Here is a 13,975-nt window from a genome sequence, read left to right as displayed (position 1 = left end):
GAAGTCTCCTTGGTTTGTTTGTTCCTCGTTTATATAAATTTGATGGGAACATTGAGATGATGTGGGGGTTCCGGTACGTGTTGGGAAAATATGCTTTGCTGATATCTAAGCAGATAACAGCTCAGTAAACCGAAATGTCTCCCTAAACACGGAGTTCTGATTCTGATACTCTGGTGACTCATTTGCATTGTCATCGTTGTCTCTCGTGTCCTAAAGATTGTCACCGAAATGGTGTACGTGGGTAAGTATATCAGAGATCAGGGAATCAAGGTGAATGTTGGCATTCTTCGCAGTTTGGTGAGCCGAGCTTGAGGACCCACCCAGGCCAGCGCGACATAACCGGCTGGTTTGGGATAAGTAGTTTCTGGTTGTGTTCCTTCTCTGTCTATGGAGTGCCACCACCGTGAATGACCCTTTCCCCCCCCAGCATTGTCAGACCACGCTGGCATAGTGGTTCTCAACCCTTTAATGCAGTTCCTCATGTGTGGTCACCCCACCCCCGTCATAAAATTACTTTCGTTGCTACTTCATAACCGTAATTTTGCTACCGTTATGAATCATAATGTAAATATTTGTGTTTTCTGATGGTCCCCTTAGGCAACCCCTGTGAAAGTGTTGGTTGAGAACCGCTGGTTTAGGGTGTCCTTGTGTAGCTCTGTTAAGAGGGCTTGTTTGCTTCCTGGGTACCTCCTTCAGGAAGTTCCCGTTGTCTTTTCAAGAACCTTGTCTTAAAAGTGGGTTAATTTATTTACGTATTTGGGTGTTTCGTCTGCATGTACATCTGCATACCAGAAGAGGGCATCGGTTCCCATGGGACGATAGTAAAAGACAGTTGCGAGCCACAGTACTGGTGCTGAAAATGGAACTCTGGGCCTCTGGAAAGCAGCCAATGCTCCTAACTGCTGAGCCATCTCCAGACCCCAACTTTTATTAAAAGAAAAAAATGTAATGTGTTCAGCGAGTGCACGTCCTCGGCTCATTCTGTCAGACGGGGCTCTTCCTTTGTCATGTGCTGGATGAGAACATGGTTCTCTTCAAAGTTACCGAATGATTTTTTATTTTTATTTTTTTTAAGATTTATTTATTTATTACGTATACAGTATTTTTGGTATTCTGTCTGCATGTATGCCCCGAATGATTTTTTAAAAGTCAGTGTGTCCGTGGCACATATTAACAATAACTTCTTTTGCATTGGGCGCCATTAAATTCTCATACTTGCTTTGCCCCCCTCCCTCCCTTTCATCCTGAAGCATCCTTACCACCTCTGCTGTGAGCTGTCAGAAGAACAGCACACACTCTTGTGAAAAACAGCAATACGGTGTCACTAACACGTTCTCGTAAATGGACTAGAGAAGACGATAGTGACATATAGTGATTTTCACTTGCACCCGTTACCAACGGATACGCTTTATGTGCTGTGGTAGGACATAGATGCGTCTTCAGATTTCATTATACTGTCATTTTCAGACTTAGTGTACAGAGATGTGTGTGAGCCCCTCCGCCCTGCACGGCTTTCGGAGATGACGAAGCAGTTTCCAAAGCTGCGATCTCCAGCCTGTTACCTGATTGAGGCCCTCAAGTGACTTACCTCCTCAGTGTGGCTGGCGTGACGCAGGAACTGAACTCCGAGTTGATCCAGATGTAGATAGCCACTGGTGGCAACAGTAGGGGACAGACCGGAGGCTTTGCTTCCCTTGGAGTCTGACGTGTAATGAGCAAACATTGAGGCGAAGGTAGTGTGCCTTTAAAAGAAAATCCTAGGGCATTGGCTCAAATGTTTCTCATTCCTAGATTATAGGTAGTTGCTGGTGATGTTTTATCTGACCCGGGTGAGGCCCTCATCTGTAGAACATCTGTATTGTTACATAAGCTGTCCTACTTCATGTGGTCTTTTCCTTCCAGAAGCAGAGAGGAGAAGTTGGGGATAGCTATAGTGACAAGTAATTATTTACAAATGGATGGGAGTGATTGGTGCATGAACCAAATGAACGCCTCACAAGTTGAATCCGTTTATTTTTTATTTTAAATGTGTTGGAAGGGCTGGGCAGGATTTGTCTTGCTGACGGTTTTGTCTCCAGTGCTTATCACGGTGCTTGACATTAGGAGCACTCAAATATTTGTTGAGTAAGTCAGTAGTCACGTCACCCAGCCCTAGCGCCCGTGGTTGAAGGGTGGAAGGGAGCACGGAAGGCAGGGACTCCGACGTCACGGTTCTTCCAAGGCATTCTGGTTAAGTGTCACCTTGATTTCTCGCCTGTAAGAATCGGAGCAGGAGCTGTCACCCTTATTTGATGACAGATTAAAAATAGTTGCAAGATGCGGTGTATGGGTCAGAAGGGGGCTGGGAAGAATATATCCACACAGAGGAAAGGAAGGATGTATTTCAGTTGTATTCTGACCGTCCCTGTCCTTCTGGTAAAGAAAATAAAATCCGTGCGTTGAAGAGCATAAATTAGGTAAATTGATTCATGGAATAAGAAATTATATTTGTTAATAATTCTAAAAAGAAGACCAGAAGTACAACCCCAAGCGTGGTGTGACGTTGAGAAAACAGCTTCAGCATAAGAACGGGAGCAGACTCTTTGTTCCATAACTGTTCGGTCTCATCGTGACACCCGAGTTAAGCTTCTCCAAGAGGATATTTAAGGTAGACGTAGAAGTGGAAGCAAGTGTTTATTGGTGTAGGAAGCTACTAGGGAATGGATGAAAACTATACCGGACGTTGCCGACATGTTTAGAAAAGAGCGTGGAGGTGAAAAACGCGCAGTTTTCTTCAGTGCTCAGATTCTGTCTGGCGCGGGTTGATGATCAGATGACATGCATGGTAGTGTTTGCGGAAAGGTGCTGCACAGACTCCGCCATCTTGTGCCTCACATGAGCCTACTTGTCGCTGTGATGTGTACCTGTGTTCTAGGTCTGCATTATTCTATGGCTTCTTCTAGAACTCCTGCTGTTGGCACTGTATGTCCCACAGTGAAAAGGAGTTTTACTATAGAATACGGACAACACAGTTGGGAATACTAACCTGCCACTCAAAATCAGAAGTCATAGAGAACACTCCAAGGTGAAATGTGAATTGGGGAGGGAGCAGGCAACCTTCTCAAGACATTCTGTCTATTCTTTGTGGCTAGATTTTAAATAACCCTATTAACCTCTTTCCTTTTCTTTACCTTTTTCTTTCTATTCTTATTTAGACAGGGCCTGACTGGGTAGCTCTGGGTGTCCTGGAGCTTGCTATATAGATCAGACTGGCCTGCCTCTGCTTCCCAAGAAGGGATCCCTTTGGGATCAAAGGTGTGTGCCACCACAAACTGGCTGAATCTTTTTGATAGAGTACAAATAATAATACATAAACAAATGCAAGCGCCTCAAACTGTCAACCAAGTGTTCCAGTAATTCCTGCTGTTGCCTTAGAAACAAAACCAAAATACAACCTTAGTAAGACAGAACCAAACACTACTGATAGCAACAGAAGTGAACTGAACTAAACAAATAAAGGAAGCCTGTGTTGCTTGACACATTAGAGGTCAACCGTGTATAGGCTGCTTTTTAGGTATTCATTATAGTTGCTTAGTACCAACAGTTTATATTTGCTGGGTCTAAGTATCTGGAGATACTGTTAGATTGACAGTACAAAAACCAAGATGCATTTGCCTATGGCAGCCCGTAGTACTGGTTGGATTCAGGTATAATGTTAAAGAAGCACTTTGAGCTTACTGAAAGGTGTTCATAGTGAGTGACCGTGGGTACTACCTTCCTATAAGAATTTAAGGAAGCTGGGTGTGTTTCCAGGGACCATCCTGGCAGAGGATCACTCGTTCAAGGCTAACCTACATGGTGAGACTCTGAAAAGCAAACGGAAAATGTTAATGACAAAATGATTGGCTTTGGTTCTTTGCTTTATGGAGTTGGTTACATTGGACCCATGGTTATCACACCACAGAGGGCTTGTTAGAACACATAGCTTTGGCTTCACATGCCTCCTGACTAGGCAGGCCTAGGGTAGGCTCAGTAATGTACACTTAGATTTCCCATGATTGCTGGTCAAGATTCTCAGAGGACCTCACATTAAATTAGGTAACGTTTTCTACTCTCTGTGACTCCAGGCGTGCACGCGTGCATGCACCCACCCTCTACATACCAGCTTACATTGCAAACCTGACCTTTGCTTGATTTCTCCTTCATGACATTTAAAAAATTACTGTATGGTAATGATTATAATTTTTTTGACAAGTTTCTTGAGCAGTCCATGTTTGCAGAAAACCTTGAACCTATTCTAACTCGGATATATATTCCTGAGTAGTCAAGGAGTTCTTAATAAAGATATATTGAAGTCAGGTGTAGCAGCCCATGCCTTTAATCCTAGCACTTGGGAGACAAAAACAGGCAGATCACTGAGTTCAAAACCTGCCGGCTCCAAAAGCGAGTTACAGGACAGCTAAGGGTGATTAGATCCTGTTTATTATAATATTTCTGATGGTAAAGAACAAAATTGTAAGCTGCTGATTTAACTTCAATGTATCAAATACTAACCAATTTCCTCTTTTGTTTATGCGTATGGATATTTTTCCTGCACGGGTGTCAGTGTGCCATGTACGTGCAGTTCCTGAGGAAGCCAGAAGAGGGTGTCGGAAGCCAGAGGGTCCCGTGCAACTGGAGTTACAGATGGTTGTGAGCTGCCTTGTGGGTGCTGGGAATTGGATCTCCATCCTCTGGAAGAGCAGGAAGTCCTCTTAACCACAGAGCCACCTCCCGCCCTGCAAGCTGACTTTTAAGGTAGAGCTGCAGAGTGGTGGTTGCAGCAGTGTTGGAGCTCACTGAAGGAAGGGCTATCACGCACGGATGTTTTTTCCAGCTAATTACATTGCTTTGGGTCTGTACTAGACCATGAGAGCAATAATCCAGAAGTCTTCTGAGAACAGCTGACTTAGGGAAGAGTGTGGTATAGGAAGGAGATGCCCTATGTTGTATGTGCAGGATGTGTAGGAAGTCAAAGCACTGTCTCTGTAGTTCACAGACTGGGCCCAGTAACAGCTCTGAGGCTTCTAAAGGAGAGGCCTGTGGGGCTGGGATCTGGTTGCAAGGGGTCGGGGATAGCAGATTCATCTTAAAAGCAGACAGCATGTTCTTGGGGTGCTGTGGGGCACTCCAATATGGCTTCTAAGGGCTAGGCTCCTGGAGGCACTCTAAATTACGATCAAGTGGTTCAGGGTCGGAAATGAGCTGAGTTGAGATTTCACAGCGTATTCTAACATGAGGGAATTTGTTGAAAAGAAAAGCCATTCCCAAGAGAAATATGTAAAAATCTTACCTGAGAGGGAAATCAAACGGGACCTGTGAGGAGGAGGGACTGGTGACGATGAGATCTTCTAAGATCTTAGAACATTTTGAAGACTAATTAACAAAACCAATTATAGCAGCACACAATTTTCTGTTAGAAAATGATTGCAAGCTTTATTTTCTGTGACTGTCACCACATACTGCTACTTAACTCATGTCAGACTCTGCAGAGTTCTGCTCGAAACTAGTGCTTCCGTTTTTAGATGGCTTTAATAATTGTTCACATGTTTGAATAGGTTTCAAAGGCAGGCATGTCGCTTCCTCCAGAGTGTGTGATGGATTCGTGTGGGCCACAGTGGACTGCCGCCCGCCTCCAAACTGGCTCCTCGGCTTACAGTTTAGCGTTCTCTTGAAGTCCTGCATTTTTTTTTTCCAAAGATTTATTTATACAGTATCCTGCCTGTAGGCCAGAAGAGGGTACCAGATCTCACCATAGGTGGTTGTGAGCCACCACGTGGTTGCTGAGAACTGAACTCAGGACCTCTGGAAGAGCAGTCAGTGCTCTTAACCGCTGAGCCATCTCTCTAGCCCCCGAAGTCCTGAATTTTGTAACTGCTCTGTTTTCTTTTGAGACGGAGTCTCAAGCTGGAGCCAGGAGTCCCTTATATACTCACTTCTGTAGTTCACGCCACCTTCAAGCGCAGCTGCAGATCTTCCTGGGCCACTACACACGGCTCTTTGCAGGGAAATCTGTGACACAGTTTTAAATACTGGGGCTGGCAGGCTGAGAGTTCTGGGACCCACAGAGGGTCAGTGGTCTGCCCTAGGATTCCCTCCGAATCCTTCCCTGAGTGTTTTTTTCTCCTTTTACCCTAGAGCAGTAGTTCCCCACCTGGAGGTCTCAGCTCCTTTGGGGAGGTCAGATGAACCTTCACAGGAGTGTTCAGGAATATTATTTTCAGGTGTGTGACTTTTGTTTATGCTGCATTTGTTTAACCATAAGCTGTGATTCTTTGTCTAAAACACCTGATGATCTAGTAAAGCGATGAACGGCCAATAGCAAGGCAGGATCAAGGATAGGTGGGGCTGGCAGGCAGAGAGAATAAATAGGAGAAAGCGAGCAGCAAGAGAACAAGAGAGAGGAGGACATCAGAGGTCAGCTACCTGGCCAACCACAAAGTAGAAAGATATACAGAAGTCAGAAAGGAAAAAGCCTAGCGGCCAAAGGTAACTGGGTTAATTTAGGTTAAGGAAAGCTGGTGAGAAAATAGCCAAGCTTAGGCCGGGCATTCCTAACTAAGAATAAGGCTCTGTGTGGGATTTCTTTGGGAACTGGATGGTGGGTCCCTCAAAAAGTGAAAAGAGTACAAGATCACACAACACAGGGGTCTCCTCAGAAAATACAAGATACTTACCTTATTCATTAACAGTAGCAAAAATACAGTTATGAAATAACAATGAAAGTAATTTTATGGTTGGGTCACCATAACATATAAGGAACTGTATTAAAGGGTCACAACATTTAGGAAGGTTGAGAACCACTACTTGAGAGTTCTGAGAAACCCGGGGGCTGGAAGGAATGACTCAGCTGCTAGAGTGCTCAGCATGAGGCCTTCACCCCAACCCGTGTGGAAGGCATCAAGGAACACATTCCTAATCTCAGCACTGGGGTCGATCCCAGTGAGACTCAGATCTTGAGAGATCTGTCTCTCAAAAAGAAGAAAAACAAGGTGATATCTCAGCAAGGACACCCAAGACAGACCTCTGGCCTAGGAACATGCCTATATGTACCGTGTACTTAGACATACACATGTACCTTTGTACATCACACACACACACACCAGCAGCAACAACAAATCCTCCTATAATCCAGAGTTAAAATGTTAAGGACAGTTGTAAAGAACTGTTTGGGAGCATCTGTCTGTTTTCTTTTAGTCCGTTTAACCTGTGAGAACTGGTTCTGTCTGGCTAGGCGTGCTGCTCAGCGTCTGAGGATGAGTGCTGGTTGGCCAAGGCTGCTGTGTGGCTCTTCTTCCCTCCACACACACTTCCTGTTCCTGTCAGTTCTCTTCCTGTGCGGCTGCTGATCTTAGCATCAACATTGAGGAGAAGTACTGACCATCCTTCTGACAGTGATTTGTGGCTACTTGATTACTCTGCTTGCTGCTGTTCCCGTTAGCTCCAGGGCCCTAGGAAAAGCTCTCTCTTTCCCCTCTGTTCCTTGGGGAGAGTTGGGATGGACAAAGGGCTTGCTGGTCCTCGGTTGCTAAATAGAACCCATTTGTACACTGGTACCCACAGACTCAGGGTGTGTGGTTATTGCACATGGCTGGTAATGGAGAGAAGAGGGGTCTTGATGTAGGGACCAAGGTGAGAGAATCCAGAATTCCTTAAATGAGTTTACTAAACCCATTATTGCTGTGGTGAGAACACTTAATTACATTTTATTCACATTCCTAATTTAGTTCTTTGAATTTTGTAGTTTTTTTCACAATTTTACACTATGTAATACGGGCTATGTTACAAGAGAGGTGTGATGGCTCTATAATTTTTCTCTACTTTCTTGAACCTGCATCTCTTTGGCCCCCTCTCTCCTGGAGTTTAGGTGAGTCCCAAGGGCACCCTCTACATTCTGTGCCGCTTGCAGAATTCTGGCCGTTGAAGTAGGATCCTGCATCTGGAAAAGATCACCTACCAGGATTCGGAAGATTTCTGCTACCTTTTTTGCTCCCAGGAGGCGGTGACTTCTGAAGTCAGACAGCCTTTCAGTGATGGTGTTTGAACTACTGAGGGAGTTTCTGGGAACTAGCTTAGCGTTTCTGTTACTTCTTGTACACTCATTTTTTTAAAAGCTATTTCAGGTCTTTCCTTTTGCACAACTTGTGCACGGCCTGTGACCTTGAGAGCTTGTGTCCTATTTTCAGGGGAATTCTTGCCAGTAAGAAATCACAACTACACCAGACTGCTTCTCTGTCTGTGGTCAAGGCCACTGGCAGCTGTTGGTGCTGCTGTACCGAGGCACCGGTCTGCTGTGCTGCACATGCTGTCCGTGTTTGAGAAGCTCTGGGCGCTACCCATCAGGGCTGCTTAATCAATCACCTTAGTCCTAGAGTTAGTTATGTTACGTTGCCTTTGCTTTTCTTCAACCTTTTCAAAAACTTACGCTGTATGTAAACTCTGTCTGAAGCATTTCTTGTCTGAAAATGCTAATGTTTGATGGGAAGAAGTAAAACATCTTTCAAGATCGTTCATAGCCCTTTTTTTGGATTTTATCTCTGAACCTTCTAGCTTATGCTTTTGCTTTGTAGAACATAACTGTGCATGTGCTTATATCTCCCTTTTATTTTCGTGGGAAAGTGTGCCCAGAGCCCTCCTTGCTCCCACTTTTAGGGAGTTCCAAGTTGAGATTTTTCCTGCTGCTAATTTAATTCTGGAAGAGAAACCAAGGGCTCTGCTCATAGCCACCCTTCTTTGTAACTATCTAATGAGCCGTGTGCAACGAGGACTTCTTTGCTTTAATGAACCAGTGTCCTAGTTAGTCATTTCATAATAAATACAAGGTCAGGGCTGGGGGTGCTGCTCAGTAGGAGAGCTTGTGCATAGTGTCGGCCTTGGGATCAGCCCCCAGCACCACAAAACCCAAAAAGATTATTCGGGGTTCCAGACAGAAACCTTGGTCTCCAGTGTCCCGATGACATTTCTATGTTGGGGACATGGTGATGGCATGGTAACCTAGGCACGTGCTCTGTCCAAGTGATCCCAGACTGTTAACCCAGAAAGCCACGCTGCATTCTTGAGGACAGCCGCAGCAGCACCCCAGGAGTCGACTGGAAATGCCTCTGCACTCCCTGCATTTTGTTGTTGTTGGAGGGTGTCTCCTGGTTGCTAGGGCAGACCTGTAATTGTGTGGGCTTATGTAACACTTGCTAACATACCGTGGTGCCCTTCTGGAGTCAGAGCTCTGAGCTTGGGGGAGGTTATTTTTCAGGAACCTGTGGGCTCAGGGACATTACCCCCGACCCCCGGCCTGTATTTGGGGTTGTGGACTTTTGAGTTACCTTTCATTGATAGTCCTCCAAGTCTTCAGTGTGGAGCCTAGCTAAGATGTGCAAGTAAACGTGATCGCTTTGGTTACACTTTCTGTCTCAAAAGAAAACAAACAAAAACATCTTTGAATGTGTATGGAATGTGTCTTGAATGTTTTGTGGGATGCTGGTATACTGTGGCTCTGCATACCCAATTTTGGCCTTTATTCCCCCATCATTCTGTCTCTCCCTCTTTCCTTTTCTTACTCAGTTTCTCAAATTTATATGTATTTATATATTATATATGTGTGTGTGTGTGTATATATATTCTATGTGGGTTCTATCCATCTGCCTTTCCCATTTTCTCTTTCTAGGACTGCAGATAAATGGAAGGTCCCACATGACCCCCACCCCCAAACTGAGGGCCCTCTAAAACTAAAGACAGCTTTGACTCTAATGTTGACATTGTTGTAGTACATAAACATTCATGCAGATGCATAGTAATGAATAGGAAGTATTTCTGAAGTTTTAATTTGTTTATATAGGCTAATCCTTGTTGGATGGAAAGTGTGTGTAAAATGTATACTTTGTTCTTTAAGGAGACATTCAAGTAGAATTCAGAAGTATATTTGAAGACATTCTGCTAGGATTTAAATCTTTTTAAGTAACAAATACCAGGATTGTTTTTAATGAAGAATTTGCTGAATAAAAGTAAACATTTGGATTCAAGAAGTTTTTGTTTTTTTAATTGCTTAAACTGTATTTGGTGTGAAGAACATGACAGTCAAATTTGTGTTAAATGCAGCTGTCAAGGATGAGAGTACAGTCTGGCTGCAGTGGCCTTCAGAGCTGAGGGACTTCAGTTCTGTTAGTCCTAGCACATAGCTGACTTCCAGTGGCTTAGCTGGTTTAAGCACAATTGGCTACAGGTAAGTAATATTTCTCCTTCTACCAAAAACTCAGGAGACTGGGAAATGGAATACAAGCAACGTGAGACTAGCATTGGAGTTTTAGTAGTTTTGTCTTAGACATCACGTAGTTATCAGGTGTGGATTGATGTTTGACCTCTTTGGAACTGAATTACTGAGTAAGATACCTCCTAGGTCTGGGATACGATTTGTTTTACTTTGGTACAGTTTCCATTGACCCAGGGTCTCATCCGTGCCACCAAACCTAGTGTTTGGCATCTCGGCTAACTGAAGTGAGTACACATCTTCCAAATTTTAATTTGGTAGAAAGGTCCCTCCAGTAATATTCATACTGGGATTTTGAGGGGTTCTCCTCATTTCTATTTAATGGGGTGAGAGACCAGTGTTACATTAGTTTATGAGAATTTTCCTGTTGCCAACTCAGAGTTGCTTTGTTTGGGGTAGGAGAATAGTTTTTTGCAGTTCTCAGTAGGAGAACCCGACAGTTGGGCAGAAGGAAGCTAGTTGGAACAGTCTGCAAGGAGAGCTTTGGTAAAAGTTGGAGAAAAGCTGGGGTTGAAGCTGGTTCTGAAAAGCCCATAAACTTGAGTGCCGAGCTTCTAAGGTCCCCAATGAGGAACAGAAGGAGGGAGAACATGAGCAAAGAAGTCAGGACCACGAGGGGTGCACCCACCCACTGAGACAGTGGGGCTGATCTATTGGGAGCTCACTAAGGCCAGCTGGACTGTGACTGAAAAAGCACGGGATAAAATCAGATTCTCTGAACATGGCGGACAGTGAGGGCTGATGAGAAGCCAAGGACAATGGCACGGGGTTTTGATCCTACTTCATGTTCTGGCTTTGTGGGAGCCTAGCCAGTTTGGGTGTTCACTTTCCTAGACCAGAATGGAGGGGGGAGGACTTTGAACTTTCCACAGGGCAGGGAACCCTGACTGCTCTTTGGACTGGAGAGGGAGGGGGAGAGGAGTGGGGGGAGGGAGAGAGGGGCGGGAGGAGGGGGAGGGAAATGGGAGGCTGGGAGGAGGCGGAAACTTTTTTTTTCTCAATAAAAAATTAAAAAAACCAAAACGTGAGTGCCGAGGCATCTCTCTGTTGCTTATCACATTGTTGGTCTTTCTAGGTCGGCAGGACACTATTGTTTTGCCCTAAAGAGATGAGGGAGAGGCATGGAGGCTGTGAATCCAACCAGAAAGTAGTCACTAATTCTTGTGCCACTGTTGAATCCATAGGCGTGTCTTGTGGTCCCATTGTTATTTGCAGTTCAGAGAACAAGTACAGTCTTACATGGGTAAGACTGTTGGTGACTTTCCCCCTGGCAGTCTGCACAGCATCCTGGTACCTAGCAATTAGCATTAGAGGTAGAAAGCTTCCTGGTCAGTGCTGACTTGCTTCCTCCATGTCCTGTGACCATTGAATGTAGTTTTCACAGGTCTTCAACAGCTGGCCTGACCATCAAGTTCTGTCAGGCAGCCAAGAACAATGATAGTAGTCTATATTGTTTTGGGTGTTTCCGGAACATCTCCAACCACAAATTTGAGAGGAGGTGTCCTACACCTTAGCACTGGGCTTTTTATTTCACATCCTGTATCTCCAAGGTAAGCATATGATCCCCAGAGTAGGGTAATTCCACAATTAAATAAACTTTAATATGGGAGGTTTAGAATATTGCTTGCATATGCTTTTTGGAGCACCCTTTGGGTTAGACTCCTCTGCCCTATCCTCTTATGCTTGTATATTTGGATGGATTGCCATGTTTAAATAATACTAGCCAGTCATTGGTGAAGGTCTTTAGTTGGTTTGTTTGATGTTTTCTCCTTTGACACTCAAGTTCTGTGCTTTGGTAGACATGTCACTTAGGGGACATTATGTCCTCACTATCACGCTGGAGGCTTATAGCATCACTCCTGATAAGGCCGACTTTGATAACCGGTTATGGCCACCCCCCCCCCCCTTATTTAAAGGTTTTTCGAGGCAGGGTCTCTGTGTAGTTCTGGCTGTCTTGAGACTCAAACTGTAGACCAGGCTGGCCTCAAACCCGCAGAGATCTGCCTGCCTCTGCTTCCTAAGTACTGGGATTAAAGGTGTGCATCACCACCAGCTCTTTTTAAAGTCATTTATTCCACCATTCCCCCCCAAAAAAGTTCATGGAATAATCTTTCTTAGACTTTTACTATTCTATTATTTATAAGTGTATTTTTTCTAGTTTTATTTATTTAAAAACATTGTTTATTTGGGAGGGGAACTTATGCATGCACAGGCTTGTATGGAGGCCAGAGGACAGTTTTAGGAGTGGTCGTCAGGCTTGGCAGCGGCAAATGCCATAACTCACTGAGCTGTCTTGCTGACCTGCTTCTGTTTCTTTTTCTACTAAACTTTATGGCTCATTGATTGATGCTCACCGTCCGACTCAATTATTCTTATGATGGCATCTTGTAATTTTAAAGTAAACTCTTTAAAAAAAATATTAATTGATCTTCTCCTAAGAAGTGCTTCAGTTTTCCAAGTACTAGGATTACAGGTGTGAGTCACAACACTAGCTTCTCAAATTAAAAAAACAGCTACAGTCAGTCTGCTGAGTCTTCATCCTCGCTTCCTCTGCGTCCTGGTGAAGCAGCCTGCTCCCAGGGTAAAGAACACGCCTGTTCTCTCTAATAGTAGCTGCATGGCTTCACAGTTGCTCCTTTAGACCCTGATTCATTTGGTGCTTATTCCTGTGTGTGGTTCGAGGTGGTGGGATCTGGTTTTATTTATCTCCAAATGGCTGTGCAGTCTTTTTAACGCCATTTCTTTAAAAGTGCATTTTAATCAGGTAATGTTCATGTCTCCTTGAGGCTGTTTTTGACTTGTGGGAAGTCCTTGGTCTGTCGTGTCTGTGTGTTTCACACTTTCCGTCATGGAGGGTTTATGGTGGACTACATCACCTGGAAGAATACACCATCCTCCCTCTAGTACCTGAGTGTTTTGTTTTCAATATGAAATTCTCTTTCAGTCACCCACTTAAAAACTTGGTGTATTTGTAAAAGTTACAGTTATTTTATATATTTACGTAAGTGAACTGACATTTTATATTAGATTGTTCTGTCAGAAAATAAGAGCTCTTATTTGGTTCAGTCTTCTTTTGTGTCTTCTCTGGAATGTTTTAAGGTTTTCCTCTAATGGATTTTACACATTTCTTATTATGAAACTTGCATTTTTTCCACTTACTATTCTGTCAAGCAGGTCAGTACATGTTGACCCATTTTATTTTGTAAAATGGATCCAGGGTAGTCTGCCATGCCCTAATTTAATTTAACTTTGCCTCTGTTGATGTATGCATGTTACTTTTAATTTTCCCACTTCCAAGCAGTTAGAATTGGAATTGCTTATTCATAAACCATCTGGATTTGGGGGGTAATAAGTGCTGCCAAGTTATCTGATGAAGTTATGCAAACTTTAGTGCATATGCACATTGTTTTCAGATCTTCAAACTTAACTTTTTAAGGAAAAACACCGCAAAATTACTTCTCTAAAAGTTGTGTGTGTTCATTAACCTGGGTAATACATAGTAGCAGGGGCTGGGGGTACAGTTCAGTTATTCAGTGTGTGGGAGACCCGAGGTTCAGTTGCCAGAGCACTGTGAATAATAAAAGTGGCATAAGTCACAGCTTCTACCTTGAATAACTGGAACATAGTCTTGAAAACGACGTTTATGTACATGTGAAAGTTCTCATGGGAGGAAACCTTGAGTGGAGCCCAAAAGAA

This window comes from Microtus pennsylvanicus, chromosome 19 (genome assembly GCF_037038515.1).
Source record: "Microtus pennsylvanicus isolate mMicPen1 chromosome 19, mMicPen1.hap1, whole genome shotgun sequence".
Taxonomy (NCBI): domain Eukaryota; kingdom Metazoa; phylum Chordata; class Mammalia; order Rodentia; family Cricetidae; genus Microtus; species Microtus pennsylvanicus.
Note: the sequence above shows the minus strand (reverse complement) of the source record.